Source organism: Onychostruthus taczanowskii, unplaced genomic scaffold (assembly GCF_017590055.1).
Source record: "Onychostruthus taczanowskii isolate IOZ18803 unplaced genomic scaffold, ASM1759005v1 scaffold22, whole genome shotgun sequence".
Lineage (NCBI taxonomy): Eukaryota > Metazoa > Chordata > Aves > Passeriformes > Passeridae > Onychostruthus > Onychostruthus taczanowskii.
In genome coordinates this window covers 1,874,713-1,894,426 of record NW_024499462.1, presented here as the reverse complement: position 1 = coordinate 1,894,426, position 19,714 = coordinate 1,874,713, and the positions used below count along the sequence as shown (strand labels likewise).

The 19,714-nt window shown below is 45.3% G+C and overlaps 1 protein-coding gene across 1 annotated transcript in view; it reads left to right on the top strand.

Moving 5' to 3' along the window:
• The window catches only part of PCDH15 (protocadherin related 15), a 369,222-nt gene that overhangs the window by 9,546 nt on the left and 339,962 nt on the right, over positions 1–19,714 (top strand). Inside the window, exon 2 of the mRNA XM_041404901.1 lies at positions 6,832–6,892. The gene's annotated coding sequence lies outside the window, so the exon portion shown is untranslated. The remainder of the gene's footprint in view (positions 1–6,831; positions 6,893–19,714) is intronic.

Below are 19,714 nucleotides of genomic sequence, written 5' to 3'. Positions count from 1 at the left end.
GCATTTCACCTTTCTGGGCAGTGCCTGCACAAGGCTCCAGGTTTGCTGCTCTGGTGGACAACCCTTCCCCCTGCTCTGCGCATGGCTTGTGAGTGTGGGAGTGCTGCTTTTGCTGCCTGTCCCTCTGCAGGATTTACCTCTCATGGCCTGGCCTGGGACACAGACTTTTCTGGGATGAAACCTTCACACTCAGCTGCCTCTTCAAACCCTTCTGGAGCATTGTCTTGGACTGGTTCTATGTCATTTGGGGTATGTTCTGGGCTTTGTTCCTTCCCCAGTGAGTGATGCCAGGCTCTGCATCATGCCTGTTATTCTGTAAGACAGGGATTGAGATCATACCCGAAATTAATTCCAAAGGTGGCCTGGAATTCCTGCCAGGACTGATCCACTACCTCCTAGCCCTTGCCTTGAAAATGCTGTTGCAGTCAGAAAAGAAGTGCTGTAATGCATAGAACATTTGCTAGATACACATTAGGCCCTCCTGGGACATTCCTACACTTTTATTTATCCAAACTTCCCCCTGTTCTCACCTCAACCCCTGAAACTCGTTATTAAATTTGTATAAAAAGAGCCTTATAGAACACATGTTTATTCATCTGGTTCAAAATTATTGGCAAGCCTTCTGCCTGAACATCAAGGCAAAGCCAATCCCATCTCCTCCAGCCTCTGAGAGCTGCAAGTCAGCACAGTGAAACAGCCCAGTGCCTTTTATTAGATGTTGTGTACTTGACAGCCAAGTCAAATGCCAAGCTTAGGAGAGCAGTAATTAAATTCCTGCCTGAGTAATACACTGAATGTGTCATTCCTGTCCTCCAGAGAAACCTGTGACCTCTGCAGCCAGGACCAGCTGAACAGCAAGAGTTTCCTCCTTGGAGTTTTTCAGGGTAATATCAGCAGGGTCTGAACCAATACCCTCCACAACTGAGTGTCACCTTCCAGAGGCTTTGGAACTGAGGAATAAATGAGAGGTCATATCCAGTCCATCTCCAGAAAGACAGGAGACCCATAGTTGTTATGACAACAGAAAGTAAAGAGAAAACTGAAAAAAGGTCATTTTGGAGCAGATCCAGAGGAGACACAAAGATGATCAGAAGGATGGAGCTGAGAGATTTGCTTGGGATAATTTCCATGCAAATTTTTGTTTCACTCCAAGGAAAATTTGCAAACAAAATTACTTTTTTCACATCAGCATTTTTCACTTAAATGTGCTTTTCATATCATAATGTGTGGTACTGTATTTAATAAATCAGCTTATTTCTAGCAGGAATGTTTTATAAATTGAATTTTATTATGGTGTAGATGAAGAGTTGGGGTCCAAGGATGTGTCAAGAGTTAGGCAATTTATTCCATGAAGATTCCCACTCTGCTTTTTTGGGACTAGTGCAAGATTTCTCAAAGGGCACTAAAATCTCCTAAGAGTGTGAAGAAAAGAGTTTGGCTTCTGTGATCGAAGGAGTAAATGAACACAACCAAATGGCCAAAGGTGGTGATGATGAAGCTGTTTTAAGGAAAACCTTCTAAGAATATACTAAAGGATTGCCCAAGAGACAAAGAGGTCATGGGATGAAGTGAGATTAATTCATAGCCATATTTGTGAGTTTATTATTTACTTATTGCATTAAGTAAAATGAAACTGTCGTTATACTGCTTCCATATAGAAATTCCTCAAAACCTGGTACTTTGGGTGTTAATAATGTAGTTAGAATGTGATGTTAGATAAGTTTACAGACCCATCAGATTTCAAGTACTACTGATATAAAATGAATTTAAAATATCCAGGCGTTTCTACAGGTTGTAGAATATCAACCCAAGGGGTAACTCCACTCCTCCAGCTTCCAAGAGATGAAAAACTGCTCAAGCTACAAATCCAACCAATCCATCTGTGCCCTGTATTTCCAGCTTCAGGAATCTCCTACACCATCTGCGCCTGCTCATTGGAAGGACATTTCACAGCTGAAATGGTGATTGGCAGTGGGAAACATTGATGTGCAGGACCTTATTTTCACATATCTTTCAACAGGCCCTCTGTCCTTTTCCCTTTCAGACTTCCCAGGAGCTTTTCAAAAGTTAAAAGGCAGAGGAGACCAAAACAAAACATGAGCAGATACCATTTGAAAAATACAATAGGTAAAGACATCATTCCTGCTGAAGATGACAAAGAGCTATTGGAAAGATCTTTTCCATGCTTTTTCCAGCCCTGTTGGGAGACTCTGCTGTGATGCCTGGCACTGGTTTTATGATAAATCTTCATTTTATCTGAACAGATGTAACTGATCTGCAGCTATTTCAATTTATGCCTTGCACGCTTGGGATAAAGGAAGGCAGGACTACTCCTCAGCTGAACAGGATAAAGCCTCATTGGGATGAGACTGGCTTCACCCATCACATTCTCTGGAATATAAATTGTAGGGGTTTTTTTTGTAGCCATCAATGATTCTGTCATCAGCTTAACTCTTCTTGCCTTTTGCCTCCTTCCTGACTGTCCCTTTTGTCCCTATCACCACTTCAGTTGGACCTCAGAGAAGACTAACACAAGAAAATTTGAATGGTAAAAGGGAGAGACAATAAAAAGGAAAGCAAATTCTCTCTCTTACAATAGGGTTTAAAATACATTCATTTACTGTGGTATACTGACATTTTCTCAGTGTCATCTAAATCAACAATTCTTCAAAAACTGAGTGGACCTGGTAGTATTCAGTCAAATATTATATTAGAACTGGTAACCTTGGTGGTCCTTTTCATGCTGAATGATTCCGTTATTCTGTTGAATCTTAATTTCGGTGAGTGCAATTTATAAATTTATATTTCTTGCTATTTTTTTTTTTTTTTTTTTTTTTTTTTTTTTTTTGGTCAGTGTCATTATTTTATTCAGAGAAGTGCAAAAGGAGGGTTGGGCTTTCTTGCCCCTCCTAGATTGTTCCAGGTGAATATCCTGCTGCTCCTGAAGATGTCGTTGGGCTCCCATGTGTGGGAAGGGCAGGAGGAGATAATTGTGCTGGAGTCACGGGAAACAACAACTGTGTGCACAGGGTTTCTGGTTCAGACAAAAATCTGCCATTAAAAATGGCAAAATAAGAACAGAAATCTGAATGTAACTGAGTTAAATTCTTGGAGTTTGAAATCGTGAAATGCCTTCATTTAGGTACAAGGTTTGTTCTTTTTTTTTTTTCTTCTTTTTTTTTGATTTATGGCAATGTTTTCTCTTAATTATTCTGTTTTCTAGTTGATGAAAAATAGACTAAGAATGAGCACTGATTGAAAAAGAAAAAAATCTCTTGAGCAGAATTGATTTAAAGCCACCTTAGCACTGTTAAAGCTCTAAGAGCCATTTCAGGGCACAGGCAGCTTTTTAGGGACATTCACCTTGTTTGGAGAGAGAGGAGAAATTCAGCTGAGCTGAGTCCAAAGTCAGGCAATGATCAAATTCCCTTGTTTTTCTTCTGAAAGGAAAAACATGCAGAATATCCCAAAGAGTGGATATACTTAAATATCTCTCCAAAGATTTTAAACAAATATGGATCAGGTATGAAAGTTCTGGTGGTGTCTTGGAAACACAGATCATGATTGGACATGGCTGGACTTGGCACTGGGTGCCAGGGTTTAGTTGAGGCGTTAAGGCTGGATTGGACTTTATGATCTTGGAGGTGTCTTCCAACCCAGTGATTCTGTGAATTCTGTGACCCTGTTGAGGTTCCAAGCACCCTGCTGCTGGCCCTGAGCCTCTGATTTTGTCTTTTATGAGGAAAGGCTGAGGGAGCTGGGGCTGCTCAGGCTGGAGAGGAGCCCCAGCTGAGAGGGGCCCTCAGGCCTGGCTGTCCCTGGCTGCAGGGAGGGGCAGAGCAGGGCCCAGGCTCTGCTCCGGGGCCCAGCCATGGCACCAGAGCCACGGGCAGGGCCTGAGCCCAGCCATTGCCCTGCACAGGAGGCACAACTTCTTCCCTGGGCAGTGCCCAGCCCTGAGCACATTGCCCACACAGCCTGGGGGCTCTCCTCCCTGGGGCTGTGGCAGAGCTGTATGCACACAATGCTGTGCCCTCAGTTCCCTCACTCTGGGATGGCCCTGCTGGAGCAGGGAGGTGACACCAGCTGCCCAGTCAGCTCCTTCTGCCTCAGCCAGTCTGTGACAAACACACCCAAACCAGCACTGAGCACAGACACCAAAGCAGAGCTGTGGGGCTGACAATTAAATCAGCTGATGCTGCCCAAAAGCACAGCTGAAGCAGGAGGTGGGTGGACACCACCAGGCCTCGTTTGGATAATTTGAAATACTCCTGATGCTCTATCCCTGCAGAGGAGTTTGCCATGTAGCCAGACAATTTCAAACACAGGGATTTTGCTTTCACCTGTAAATTGTAGTGTAGGAAGACACAAGTTAATTTTGCTCCAATTAAAGTTGGAGAATGGCAGTGCTGATGGTGGGGACTGAAGCTTTCCCCTATTCCCATTAAGTTAGCTTGGATATTCCAGGTTTTTTATTTCTATTTTTAATGAGCTATTATAATGAGCTAAAACAAATGGCAATGCTTGCCAGAAGCATTGCAGTGTACTTGCTAATGGGCAAATGAAAATAGATTTGGAATTGTTTGTACAAGTCTTTGGAGTAAATGTGTTTATTTTTGAGTGACTTACCTCCCTGTCTGAATATTAACAGTACATTCACAAAACCCGGTCTCATATGCCAGTGGCCTAAGGAGCCAAATTATTTCCTCCTGCTGAGCAATTTTGTTGCTAGAGTATTGATTTTACCAAGTTTTCGACATAACCATATGGTCAAGAAATTTGGAGGTGAGAGGCCATAAAATGGACCAAATACCTCTGTGGTTTTGGGGTTTGTTCTTCACAGTTACCAACCCCATCTTACCTAATTTAAAACTATTATTTTTATGAGCAGGTAGAAATGATAAATCGTAGCAAATACTCACATTTACTAGCAGAGAGGTTCCCTTCTCCCCAAACAGTGCTTTCACAAGGACACATCCAGAGCAGGAGTGTCCAGAAGGGACCAGGCAGGGGAAGCAAAGCCTGAGAGCTCCCAGTGCCCTCAGCTGCAGCACTTCCACTGAGAATGTTTTGTGCAGCCATCCCTGCACCTGGATTTGGGGCTTTGAAGAAACTGGAGTTTTTGTGTGAGACCTGTCTTTTTATATTAACTCTGAAAGGAATGAGGGACTTGTCTTTACAAACAAACTGGGATCTACTGGTGAATGAAGCTAGATACTGAGAGATATAAGAAACAATGGGAAGGATTCCACTGATTGATAAATGGGATGAGGGATGTGTCTTTACAAACTGTAGGTCTGCTGATAAATAAAATTGGATACTGGGAGATGAAAGAAACAATGAGAAGAACCATACATTTAATAGAGAATTCCCCTGAGTGACACAAGGAAAAGACAAAGGGGAGGGTTATGCGTTATAAGGGGGTCTTGGATTTTTCAGGGAATCTGTACCTCTCAAGTACCTCAGCCAGTGGGGAAAGAGAGAGGGACATGCAGCTGGGAAATTAAAATAATAAGGATGCTGTGTCCTCCAAAAATTTGAGAGACCCAAAGGGAAATGCCCCATGATCTCCCCTTTTATTTGAATAAATTACAGGACTTGTCTGTCTCCTTTTTGGACATAAACCTCTGGTGTTTGTGGATTAATTTTCCTGACAAGTCCTTTGGTTAAAATGAAAACCTCTGTCACAGGAATGCTGGAGAGAACTTCAGCACTGTATTTGGGCCACTCCCAGAGGAGCAAACCATAAGCAAATTGTTTCTTTAAAGAATCCAGCTTCTCTTCATTCGTATTCAATTCCATGGTCATTTTCCTGTGGTAGAGACAGGAAAGTTGGGGTTATCTCAGCTGTTGGGCTGGCTGCTTGTAGAGCAGGCTTTAATTCTGTCTGGGTTTAACTGGAGCCTCTCTAACTGGGCCAGGGAGCCACTGGCTCATGCCTGAGCAGGAGATTTGCTCTTTGAGATGGTGCACCTGAGGACCCATTTTTCATCATGGAAAGATCCAGCCTCTCATTGTGGTTGGGACTATTTCCCAAGCAGCTGGACTTGGCTGTGCTCTGGTTGGAGAGCACTTAGGTGTGACTGAGAGTCTGGAATAAATGCTGATGGAAAGAGAGGAACAACCTCCTGCCAGATGGGAGCACAATGCTGCCAGGCTGGGGGTTGCAGTGCGACCTGGTCTGTGTGAGAGAGTAAAAACACCGGTAGCAGTGCTTTTCTCCCAAAACCAGGAGTTCTTGCTTTTGTGGTGAGGGCTGGCACTCAGCAGGTCGATGTGGGTGTAGGCACCTTCCATGACTGATGAAATCAGAACAATATTTCTGACCTCCCCAATGCTGTTTCCACCCAAAGGTGCTACTGCAAGACCTTGAGACCCATCTGGTTTTATTTTTTTGTTGTCATTTTTTGAATCATGGCACTACAGAACCGTTAATGTTGGAAAAGACCTCCAGGATCATCCAGTCCAACCTTGGACAGATTCCACCATGTCCATGATCCATTCTTAGTGCTCTTTCTTGCTCGCACCAGCCTTTTATTTTCACTTTGGATGGTTTCCTCTTTTTTTTTTTTTTTTTTTTTTTTTCCCTACTATTTCCTTCTCCTTTCTGGAGAAGGAAGAGTGCCATCACCAAGAACAGATTTCTCCCAGGAGAAAGATTCCTCCAGTCTCTGCAAACCCCCTCCAAAATGAGTCTCCACATTATTGTGACATACAGAGAACTGTATGTCAGATGATAGCAGAGATCTGTATAACAGATGATACCAAAATGATTTTGTTTCATTCCATTCTGAGCATGAATAGCATTGTCCCAATTTTTCATTCCTACAGGCTCTCACTCTGGGACTCTTCAGCAGCTCTGCCAGAGTATGAGGAAGGCTCAGAAGTCCATGTGAGTGTTTACCTTCACAAATGTGCCTTACAAAAGCAGCCATTAGCTCTCCATCCCTTTTTAAATCCGAGGGAGCCGATACAATAGGGAACACTGATGGCAAAGAGAGGAAACCATGGCAGGGGGAGGAAAAAATAAAAACATCAGAAACGAGATGAAAAAGCGCAGCAGGTAAGAGTGAATTGTCAGTGTCTGACTCCTCGGGAGCAGCAGCAATTTATAACGCGGTGACTCAGCCAGAGTCTGGAAGGAGGAGAGCGCGGCGCTGACTCCCGGCTTTGATCCCTGCCTCTCCGGAGGGCTGGGATGCAGCAGGGACCGCTGACTCACCGCGGGGCCGGGCACATCCCAGTTCTGCACTCCGGCAGCTCCAGACCGCCGGGCCTTTCCCTAGTGACTCCCTGGCATCACCGAACACACACGTTTTCCAGCCCTATTTCACTGCCTTCTTGGTCTGTAAGAGCCTAAATGAGAGATGTGGGACTCCAGGCGGCTCTTCAAAGTGCAGTTTATTGTATCCAAGATGTTACAGCAGTCCAGGATCGTGGGTGACAGAGCCTGTGCCTACAGCTGTCAGCTCCAGCTGCAGGCAGGCCTGGAGACCCTGAGTTTAGTTTACAAATGCGTTATATACTTTTCTTTGCTGAGCATCAATGCAGCAGAACCAATCTATACCTTAACTTTTACCTATAGCCTATCAGAACTACTAAGGTAATTATGGTACTATAATTACCATATTCATGTTACTATTCTCCAGTCACCACAAGTTAGTAAATTACAGTTGAAGCTAGAAGTTGTTTTTCAGTTTTCTTGCAGTGGAAAATTCTGAGACCTTTTTTCTACTTGCAACATCTGCTGACTTGTTTGCCTGTGCCATTTTTCTGCTTGGTAAAAACATCTTCTTGTTTGAGGTGGGTTTATCCTTTGCTCTAAGTCATAAAAACCCCTTCTAACTAACATACCCTTTGCCTCCTTGGTTAACCAGTAAGACTGGCTTAGCAGTTCTTTTCTTCTATATCAAAACTTGCTTCCATCTCTATTCATTCTTCAGATTCTACATACAAAAATCTTTCTGCTAAGCATTCATATCTGTGAGACTTTCATCCTGGAATAGTCTTTCATCCTTCCAACACTGGTGGTTTTGGTGCCTTTGCAGGTCTAATCTGCATTCCAGAGATAAACGGGGCATTCAGGAAGGTGTGGAGAGCTCTGCCTTTGGTAATTGCAGAGCCAATTTTGGAATTGCACGAGGTTTACAAAGCTGGGATAAGTTCCTACAGCACGGCTGAAATGAGGTGATCATAAGCACCCGTGCTATATTGATTAATGCTCTCATGTGCAAGATAAGGCCAAGGATCCTGTACCTGCTGTACTGCTTTTATCTGCTGTGCCTAATTGGAGTTTTACCCTGGATTTTACGTATTCCATCAGTAATGAGTTAATTGTATATGCCAAACAGATAATGAAGTTATTAGCAGTGTGCCTGAAAAACCACAGAGGAATTATCCAGGAGGCTGCTTTCTGCTCTGGGTCCTGGCTGGTTTGATATTAAATTGATATTCATTTGAACACTAATGTCATGCTGTTGTATATTGTGTACACACTCAGCTTTGCTCAGCCGTATTTTCCCTGTTCCTTAGCTTAATGTGGCTTTCTGTGGAGGAAGGGGAAGTCTTCTTTGCCCATGAGGACCATGGCAGTGGGAGGGCCAGCTGATTACATTTTAGCTTAGGTGCAAGATTTCTGCTGGGGGAAAGAAAAAAAAAAAAGGTAAATCCCAAGGGAAGAGCTCCGCTGTAAAGCCTGTCAGTGCAATCTGCCAGAGAGCCTGGGATTTGGGCTTGGAAAAATCCCATTGCAGTAATCCATTAATCCGTGGAATTACCTGTAAGCTTTTCAATATGAGGAAGTCCTTCGATGAGATGCCAATTTTTTTTTTAATTTGTATTTAACATTTATGGCTATTCCTGGTGCTTGATTTTCTTTTATCCACTGCCCTCTACAGGCCTCATGGATGGAGTTAGGCTGAGGGAGAAGAGGTTGCAGCAGTGGCTGGCTCTGGCTTTAAAAGAACTGCAGAGATGCTCTCAGAGCCATTTTCCATGCTCTCTGGAAAGGGAAAAAATATTTACAGTGGGGGAAGTTCGGGTTTTAGTACAGTGATGGGAAATTCCAGCTTTTATGGGTACAAAAGCAGGATACAGCATTCCTTCCTAAAAGCCTCCCTGCTTTATTCCAGGTGATAAAAGCTATGCCACAACACTATCAGTGCATCAAATGTTTATCTGTTTATCCCTTCTTAGTGTATTCCTGTTAAAAATCATTTCCAGGGAGAGATCATCCTTCTGGATGGACTGAGAAATGCTGCTGAACCTAAAAGCCTTGCTCTGAGTAAAAGGAGGGGGGAATTCCGGGCTCCTTGTGGTTCCCATCTCCTCACTGGGCTCTGGGGGCCTTTCCCTCTCCTGGAGACTGGGAACAACTGCTTTTCCATGGATTTTTCTTACATTTAGTGCACAGGAAGTGAAACTGCAGCACATTCCCTCATAGGGATGTTTGGGAATTGCTCTCCTCTATCTTGGCTGCAGCTTTCCTGAAGTGATTTGCATCTTAATAGCTTTGATGCTGCTATCAAAGGATTTTGGGGGAAGGACAAAAAGGCAGCGGTGTGGAATGATTATGTGAACCTCTCTTCCCAGAGAACTTGACAGAAAATAGAAATATTGGCTTTAAATCATGCCAAGGCTTCAGTTCAGGCTTTGCTGTGCCCGCTGGTGCTTGGCATCACTCTGAGAAATTAATATGAATTCAGATTTAGCTCTTTAGTGGGCGCCACTCAGCAGAACTGCTGCAACCCCAGGGCTTGGGCAGTCAGGGTAAAGGCAACATGTTAGTGCTGAGTTAGGAAAAGTATCCCAGACTTCTCTGAGCACCCTTCTGTGAGGTGTTTTTAAGACATTGTGGTTTATCTTTGAGTTAAATCCAATTGGCTGGAACACAGCAGCTTCTCCTGAGCCGACATCCAGTGAGGAGCCTGCTGTGGGAATTTTTGGATGGACTAAAGTGTGGTGTAGGTGGGAGCAGTTCCTGCTGGGGATCCCACATCTCTCCAACATGTCCAATCATGCAGAGTGTCTGCAGCCTGGGGCCTGGAGTGGCTGCTGGAACAGCCACACCATTGCTGGATTTGGTGGTTCGATCCTCCAGGAATAGTTTTCATGCTCCTAGAGCTCCCTGCAGTGCACAGCAGTGTGCAGGGGACAATGAGGACAGTCCTTCAGAAGTGACCTGAACTGGAGCCCTCTTCCACACATCCTCACCAGGAGAACAGGATTAATCACAGATCTCTGCTGCACTAATTGTGTAGCCTCTGTAGATTTATATATGATCCTTATCTCTGTGATTTTTCTCTCCCATGCACACCCTTTAATTTATTTTCCCTGTTCAAAAGATAGAGTTATAGATAATTTTAAAGGCTCTGTGGTTTGAGTTTTGGTTGAATTCTATCTCAGCACTGGGACATTCCTCCCCAAAGTGGATTTGTTCCTAAATCATCCTCCCTAAAGGACTCCCGCTAAAGCTGCTGCAGCTGTGCAGAGATACAAGAAAAGGCTCAGAGGTAACCAGACCTGGCTCTGCTCACCATGGAACCCAGAATTTTTCAGCTGGGTTTGAAACTTAGCTGGGCATGAGGGAGGGGGAAAAGGAATTTCCATTGATCTGCAGCTTTGCATTCTTCTTAATTTCCCAGTTGATTGGGGATTTGGTGCATCACAGAAGAATTTTTCTGGTATCAAAATCTTGAAGCACAAACAAGCTACTGCAAGTTGTCACTTTCAGCAAAATGTTCTATTATGGTGAGGTCTGTGGGATTTAAACAAAAAGGAGGGTGGAAATGCTGGCCACTTTTAGGAGCTGTGAGCACAGAAGTGAGGGTAAGGAAAGGGTAAAATACCCAGGGAGAATTAATCCAAATAACCTCAGGTCCCAGTAGGATGGAAGAGGCCAGGTGGGTACATTTAGGAGGCAGGCAGGTACTGAACAGAAGTCTGTGCTCATGAGTTACAGACCCTCTGAGAGAATGGGGAAAGAATTTTCCTTCCTTGGATTCAGTAGGAATTTCTGCATGGAAAGTGTGCTCAGGCCTTGGCAGGGGCTGCCCAGGGAGCTTTGGAGTGCCCATCGCTGGAGGTGTCCAAGGAAGGGCTGGAGGTGGCACTCAGTGCTCTGGGCTGGGGACAAGGTGGGCATCGGGCACAGCTGGGAATCCATGGGCTGGCAGGGATTTTCCAAGGTGAAGGATTCTATAATTCCATGATTCTTTTCTCTAGTATTTTCCCAGACAGCAGCTCTTGTGCTCAGCAGCTGCTGTTGGAAGCTCCTGACTGGCTTTGTCCTCAGCTCCTTGGCTGCTCCTCTGCCTGTCCCTGTGCACTGGGATGTGCCAGGGATGATCAGCTGTGAAATTCTGGTGGTGCTTTACACTGGCTTCAAGCCCAATTTATATTCCTGGGCTTCCCACTGGCACTTGGGACTCCACTGCCTTCACCCAGATCGTGCCTATTCCAATATCTGGGGAGAAATGTCTGGGGGTTTTATTGCTGCTCTAACAGAGCCAAGTTTTCCGAGGGCAGATGTGGAGAGGTTGATAATTTAGGTGTCAGCATCAGCCTGCAAGGCTCTGCCAAGAACACATCAGCTTTAAGCCAGAGCAGGACAAAATGTGTAGAATCTGTTAATTGCAGGCTGTTGGATTTTTGGATCAGAACTGACTTTTACAGGGAAGAGAGTCGAGTCTAATTTTGCTCTCATATTCCCCAGGTAATTGTGTCAGTCAGGATACACTTCCCACAAATGCATTGCTCTTCCCATTAATTCTACCCACAGATGGCTTTGCTGTGTAACTCCCTCCCTGCACGCCTTTATGTGGTGACAGGGTGGTATAAATCCTAATGTTCTCCTTATAAGATACAACAGAGGTGGATTAAAAGCAGTTCCTCTTGGCTGAGCACTCAGCTCATGGAATTCTTCTGCCTTCACACGAGTAGAGGGTACCCAGAAACACAGAAAAGGACATTGCTGCCCACCCAGACAGGCACTAACAGATCCCTCAGGATGCTGTCAAGTGTCTACACCTTCATTTATCACTTCCTGGACATACCCTTGAACAGGATTTACAACTGGCAGAGCCCTAGGTTCACATAAATGTATTTATGAAATAAAATGCAGCAGGGAAATACAGTTCTTTTTAATTCCTGATCCCTTGGCACTGTGATTCCTTCCTGAGCCTCTGTTCAGGATGAAAACAGAGAGCTGCCCAGCTCCAGCAGTGCCTGGCTCACTTGGCCATTGATGCATAATTTTGTTTGGGTTTGTAATTGCTGCTTAAGGCAGCAATTAATACAAAAATATGCAATTTGCCACATCCCAGCTGAGGCTATTCAGGCTGGGGAGCAGAGGATCTGGAGGGGAGGTGGGGGGGCTGGAGGCCCTGGGATGGGCAGGAGTAGCAGAAGCTTGGACTGGGTGGGAAAGATGGCTACAGGGACATTGGCTTGGGCTCTCTGATCTCAGCAGCACAGCCAGAAATAAAAACCTCCCAGCCTGGAGCTGACCCATAATGGGCTCAGATCTGAATCACCTCCTTCTCTTTCATCACCATTTGAAAGCTCTGTGATCGCTGCTTTAAAAGGCTCCTGGGTTGTTTACCTTGATGGAGACCAGGATAATCCTCAGGCTACTCCAACCACTCAGGTACCCTCAGAGCCCAGTGCTGGCTGAATTGATTTGTCTGGAATCAAACAGAGTGTTTAGTTTTGGTTTTTTGGTTTGTTTGTTGGGGGTTTTTTTTGGGTTATTTTTAATCTAATGGGAGCAGAATTCTGGCCAGGTTGATTTTTTTCCAAAAGAGCTTTTCTGCTCCCTGATTTAATCTCTCCTTCACATGGCTGCCATGAAGGCAGCACTCCCTGGTGTCTCTTCCCCCCAGATCAGAGCCTTGGCTGTGATTCCCAAAGGAAATTGCCCCTCTGTACGTGCAGCAGTGGACATTTCTAAGATCACTAACCATTCAGGGATTTCCAAACAGGAATGGAGTATTTCCTGAAATTTGGAAATCTTGAAGTGTTCCCTCCTCTGGGAGCAATTATATCAAAGCCAGCAAAAGACACAATTATTAAGTAGAGATTGATGTAACTCAGCCAGACCAATGCTTGTGGGCAGAACTTTGCCTTTTGACCTTGATGTTCCTGGGGGACGCCCCGAAAACCCAGGGGAAGAGCCTTCACACACTGCAAGGGGAACAACCTGCTGTCTGAAAGGGAGAATGGAATTTAGTACCTTCAAGGGGTTCCCTGCCAGTCCTGTATCTCCAGGTCAGTTTAGCAGCTTCTCTGCCAAGTGCTGGCCTCACTCTCAGGGTGTTAAGTCAGGTTTAGTCGCCAGGCTGGATTTAGCACGATTCACACCAAAACCAGCACATGGCCCCCACTGGCAGCTTGCAAATAGAACAGTTCCAATTCCTTGACAACATTCCAAGGGCAGAGAAGAGTATTCTGCCCCACTGACCTTGGCCCAGCTGTCTCCAGAGCCCCTGGGAGCTGTTGGACACCTGCACCCAGCAGAGCCCAGGCCAGCACCAGAGCTGCTTTCTGCAGAGGCCCTGTGCTCATCAGCAAGGTGACATTCCAGCTCCTGTGGAGCTCAGAAATAAATCCAGCTGGATTTTGGCCAGTCTGGGGACTGCACAGAGACTTGTGCCTTGCTCCTATTCCCTGTTCCAGCAGCAGCTCTGGAGGGGCTGGGCAGGGAATGAAGGACAGTGGGATGAAATGGTTGAGGTTGTCTTGGATTATTTCATCTCCAGGATGAAAATGCCACAGATATTCTCAGATCCATAATTTATCTGGGCAATTCATTCTGCAACCCTTTTTTTTCAGGTTCAGGCCAACATTAGATGGGAAAGTGCTGAAATCCCAGGCTGTGCTGAGCTCTGGAGCTCTGCATTCCAGTTTGCGGCTGGATATTTTTGTAATTCTTCCAAGATACTCCTCCAAATGGCAGTGAGGTGGAGCAGGTAGCTCAGGAGGGATACAGGCATCTGCTGCTGTGCTTCTGCCCCTTGATTTGGAAGTGTCAGGGTGTCCTGCCCCAAGAAGATCACCTGGATACACACTGATAACTCCAGCTCATCCCCAGGGGGCAACATAACCTTGGAAGTGTGATGTGGCAGAAATTGGTGCTCTCCACTAATAGGTTGGGTTGGTTTTTTAATGTTCTAGAAACAACCCAGGGCATTCAGAAATTCCAGCATGCAGTTTCAAGGTATAAATCAGACATGATAATTTCTTTACATGACCTGAAAGAGATTCTGAGCAACCATTCCTTTTTATATGGTATTGAAATGAAAGGTGTCAGTGACACTCTCTGGGTGCTGGAGTAGCAGAGAACTGGGCTGAAAAGGCCAAATGTTTCTCAAGCACTCTTCTGCTTCTGCTGGAAAGGATCTTAAAGCTCATCTTCTGCCCTGGGCAGGGACATCTTCCATTATCCCAGGCTGCCCCAAGCCCCATCCAACCTGACCTGGAACACTTCCAGGGTTGGGGAGCCCTCAGGTCTCTGGGCAAGTTTCCCAACCTTCCCCAGTTTCCCAGTAACACAAAGAGAATTCTGCACTCAGCCTTCCAGGCTCTGAAGAAAGTTTAGGAATTTTTTTTTGATATTGCAGAAGTGTAGCAGGAAAGTCAGACTCCCCCAGAGGCTTCTGATTTCGTGGAGCCAAGAGCCCTGAGGTCCTGCTGGAAATGCCTCCACGGCTGGCCAGGGAGGTGAGCTGGAGGATCTCGCTTGCAGAGGAGCCACAGCAGAAACAGAGAGTGAAGGCTCACCCAGCTGAGCACAGGGCAGACAAGAGGACAGATTGTTGGGATCAGAAGAAGAGTAAAGTGGAATTAAGGCTCTGTCTGAGTGGAAATGAGAGGAGTGCATCTCTGCAATGAGAAGGGGCTGCCTTGTTCTGGCAGCCCCTTCTGGCAGGAACAGATGGCTGGAGGTGTGTGCAGCCCAGGGTGAGGCACCAACAGGGGACACTGAGATGTCTCCTCTGTCCAGAGTGGGGCTCCCCCAGCACTGCCTCACATCCAGATAAATCCAGGAGTGTGACCAAATGGGCATGGACAGGATGGACATGTAACAGGATGGACAGTGGGCAGGAAGAGGGACTGGAAAGAGAAGCACTTGCAGCCTGAACTCATCCCAGGTCTGGTCCTGACTGTGGCTCTTCAGCAGCCAAGATCCTCCAGCTCACCTCCCTGCCCAGCTCTGGGTACACTTCCAGCAGCACATCAGGGCTGGTTGTGCCCAACAATCTTTCCAGGGCTGTTGTTACCCCAAAATCTTTCCACATAAGTCTGTGGGGGAGTCTGTTTGACTTTCCTGCTACACTTCAGCAATATCAAAGAGAATATTCTCCCCAGCCTGCAGTGTCTTTGAATTTCCCTCAGAGCCTGGAAGGCTGAGTGCAGAATTCTCTCAGTGTTGCTGGGAAACTGGGGAAAATTGAGAACCTCACCCAGAGAGGTGTGAATTCCCCAACCCTGGAAGTGCCCAAGGCCAGGCTGGATGGGGCTTGGAGCAACCTGTGACAGTGGGAGGTGTCCCTGCCCATGGCAGGGGTGGCACTGGATGGGCTTTAAGGTCCCTTCCAACCCTAATCACTTTGGGATTCTGTGATTCTATGAAGAGAAGATGTTCAGGGAATTGGAATAGCAAAAGGCTTTTCCTGCATTTGATTTTGCTGTCCAAGAGGAACGGTGCTGAAATGCACACAGCACTGTTTGCTGCAAATTGAGGGATAGGGACCAAGGTACAGGACACTTTTTCTCTGTCCTTTGCTGTGTGATTTAGCAGCTGAGGCACAAAATACTCTTTCACTGGCATCTTTTTATCCCCCCTCTGAGTTTTGGATTCTTGAGTTTAAGCAAAGAAATAGCAAAAAGAGGTTTTAAAGGAGAAGCTTGAAAAATGAATGGGCGAAATTCAGAGCTCTGTGGAGGTTATCACCCTTCCATTTTATTTTGTGGTGCAGCTTAGAGTTTATAAACTCAGTGTGAATAAACAGGAGAGTCTCTGCAGGTGGATGAGCCAGGGAAGATGGGATTAGGGATAAAAGAGCTGAGCCAGCTTGCTGTTCCCTGTCCCTTTTGTCACCTCTTGTTCTCCAGCTCTCCTTTGGAGTCCTGCCATATAGCTATCCCAACTTTGATTTCTCCAACAAAGTCAAAAGGAATTTAAACCTGAATATACTTGGGAGTGAGTCTTAAAGCATTCAGATTTTGCAGGCAGAAGGATCTGAAAGAAGTTTAGTTGTCATTGGCTTAGCCTGTCATCAAATCAGAGTCTGGGAAGTTTTCTTTTGATGAAGCTGGAAAAGCCATTGCTGTGAGGGGGGATCAAAGGCAGCAGCATGAGCAGGGGAGTTTGGCTGTTGGCTTCATGTTTATTGCTGGGTTTGGGCTGTTGGATGTGTCTAGCTGCTTTAATTACCAGGATAAACAAAGACATGGAATAAAGAGCCCATTCTTAGATGCTGATTAAGGAATAATCTTTGTCAGAATTTTCAGTGCAACGAGGCAGTGACATCGTGACATTGTAAATGGTTCAGCATTTGAAAAAATCTGTCCAGAACAGGGCTGGGAGGCAGCATCAGACACCACCCCTGGGACAGGGCCAGCTGCTTGGGAGAAAATTGATTTTAAACCATGGAATCACAGAATGGTTTGGGTTGGAAGGGATTTCAAAGCTCATCTCATCCCACCCCCTGCCATGGGCAGGGACACTTTCCACTGTCCCAGGCTGCTCCAAGCCCCATCCATCCTGGCCTTGGACACTTGCAGGGATCCAGGGGCAGCCACAGCTGCTCTGGGCACCCTGTGCCAGGGCCTGCCCACTTCATAGGGAAGGATTTCTGCCCCCTATCTCATCTAAATTTCCCCTCTTTCAGTTGGATCCCATTCCTCTTTGTTCTGTCCCTGCAGTTCCCCACAATGGTTTAACGTGAAAAAACTTTGATCCCCACGATTTTTAACTTGAAAAAATTAAATATCTGTGCACGAGCATGGAAGACTTGGCCAAAAAGAAAGAAAAATAAGAGAGCTTGTAGTTCTGCTAACAAATAGATGCATTCAGAACAGTCCTTGGAGTGAAACTTCTGCCTCCCTCAATTTAATAAAGAACTCAAAAAGCTGTGACTGTGATTCTGTACTGCACAATTCACTGGCAGGAGAATTTAATATGTATTCAGTCTATTCATTTTTGCACCTGTGAGCCACCAAAGTGTGTGGTTTGTGACGGCTTTGAAAGCACCTCTCCATTTCTCCCCAGGAGAACATTTGTCTCAGTAATTATTACAAGGCAGGCAGGAGTTTCAGAGGGCAACTTTCAATTTATTTCTTTTTTCTTAGTTGCTTTTTTGCATTGTTTGCATTCCTTTAAAGCAAGGGGTGGTGGGGGGAAACTGCTGAATGCAGCAAAATCAGGTTATGAGAGATGTAGTAAAAGATTTTGTGCCTGTGAAAGAATTTTTCCAAATATTTTTCTCAGGGCTAGATGGGATATGGGCTATTTTTTAACAAATTAAACAGCCTTGTCTCCCCCCAACCCTCCCTGCTCTAAGGCCTGGCTATTTTAATCCAACCAGTGGAAGTTATGTAGGAAAATGCAAAGAAAATAAAATTTACTGGTTTCTCTTTTAGGTGTAAACATGGGGATTCCTCCCTAATCTCAGTTTTGAAATTGTACCGTGGTGCCAGAAACCTTTCACAGTGAAATAACCCTTCACTGCTTCACCTTCCATTGTCTGCTTCTTGCTGAGACCAAAGTTTGGGCCTGCACAAATTAGGTTCTTATTCTGAAGCACAGAATGAAAATAGTGCCAAGAGTCAGAGCTACCAAACCCTTCCACTAAGAAAACCCAAGAGTGCTTTCTTTGATATTTAATTTGATAAGTTAAACCCAAGGCTTACCTACCGTCATGCTCAATGCAGCTCCATCTTTGCTCACAAACTCTTTTCTTTTGGTAAATAAGTCACTGTGGCTGATATTAGTTAATCTTGCCCCTATAAAGTTGGGGTTTGGGGGTTTTTTTGGGTTTTTTTTTTTGGTTTTTTTTTTTTAAAGTTATGAAACAAGACATCAAAGAGGCACGAATCAGAGTTTTCTTTCCTTGAAAAATAAATACCAAATTTCTCTTTGAAGTGGAATCAAAGCCAGGGAGTCTGCAGCTGATTGGAGAACCAAGACAGGTATCCTCTGAGAGAGGAAAATCCCAGGTTTGGTGGTGACAGAGACATCTTTTTTTAAATACTTGTGTTTCTTGTGATTTTCCCCTGACTTAAGGCAGTTTTAGTCACCAAGAGTCTGCAGCTCATGGATTTCTGTGTTTACTTTGCTAAGGAAATGCAAGCAGAGCAAGGAAAGATTTGATCTGTTCTACCACATCATCTTTAACACACAAGGGAAAAAATAATGTAAATAATCGAACCCAAGGCTTCTAAAAATACCTTGAGAAGTGTTTGAATGACCCAGGAGCTTCCCCTTGGATTTGAAGGGAAAGGAGGCATCAGGAAAATCCATTTTATTTCACTGCCTGGTGGACTGGCAGCTTGGTGCTGGTTTGGTGAATGGAACTGCGCATTCATGAGTGATTAAAAATACTGTCACACATCTGCACATAATTCTGAATACTGAAAAGTAGGTTCATATTTCCTTGGGGGCTTCCCAAATCTTTGCCTTAGCAGTGTTGTTTCATAGAATCACAGACTGGTTTGGGTCGGAAGGGACCTTAAAGCCCATTCAGTGCCACCCCTGCCATGGGCAGGGACAACTTCCACTGTCCCAGGCTGCTCCAAGCCCTGTCCAGCCTGGCCTTGGGCACTGCCAGGGATCCATGGGCAGCCATAGCTGCTCTGGGCACCCTGTGCCAGGGCCTGCCCACCCTGCCAGGGAACAATTCCTCCCCAATATCTCGCCTGAATTTCTGCCCTTTCTGTTTGAAGCCATTCCCCCTTGTCCTAGCCCTCAGCTCCTGATGAAAAATCCCTCTATGACTTCCCTCTTTTGAATACTGGTAGGATTTCTTTCAGTTACTGGAAGGAAATTTAGTCCCAAGCTCTCCAGATGCAAAAGAGAAAGATACATTGCTCTTTTTTCCCTGTTAGCTGTCATCTTTGAAACTGCACCAGCTTCCTGCTGCTTTATTGTTCTGGTGGCGTTTATATTTCTTAGGGTTCTGGTGGGTTTTATGCTTCAATTTTTGCCTCAGATTCCCAAGTCCTCCTTCTTTTTAGCCCTAATTTTGGCTGCCAATCATTGAATGAAGATAAAAATCTAGCTGCAGGTTTTCTTGGATAATTCCAGTAATTTTTTTGGCTTATTATGGCCATGTTTTGCCTTTCTTAGGGTTAAGAGTCATTGTCACCTCTTCTCTATTTCTTCCAAAAACCAGAGATTTGATAAAACCCTTTCAGAAGTGGGATCCAGGCAGGGAGCAGCACTGTGGGGGATGCAGCTTCTCCTCACCTCTCACTTCCCATCTTCCCATGTGTCCCTGACCTGTGACAACAGATAGAAAGAGGCAGCAATTAGTGGGAGTTGTGCCAAAAAATGCGTGGATTTATGGCAGCAGAGCAAGCCAGGTTGATCAGAAGCACCCCACAACATCTATTCCCCCACCAAGTGTGTGTCTATCTCCCCTCAACCCCACAGGGATCAGGAAACCTGACAAACCCAGCTTTGAATCCCACAGCTCTTCCCTCCCCGCTTTTT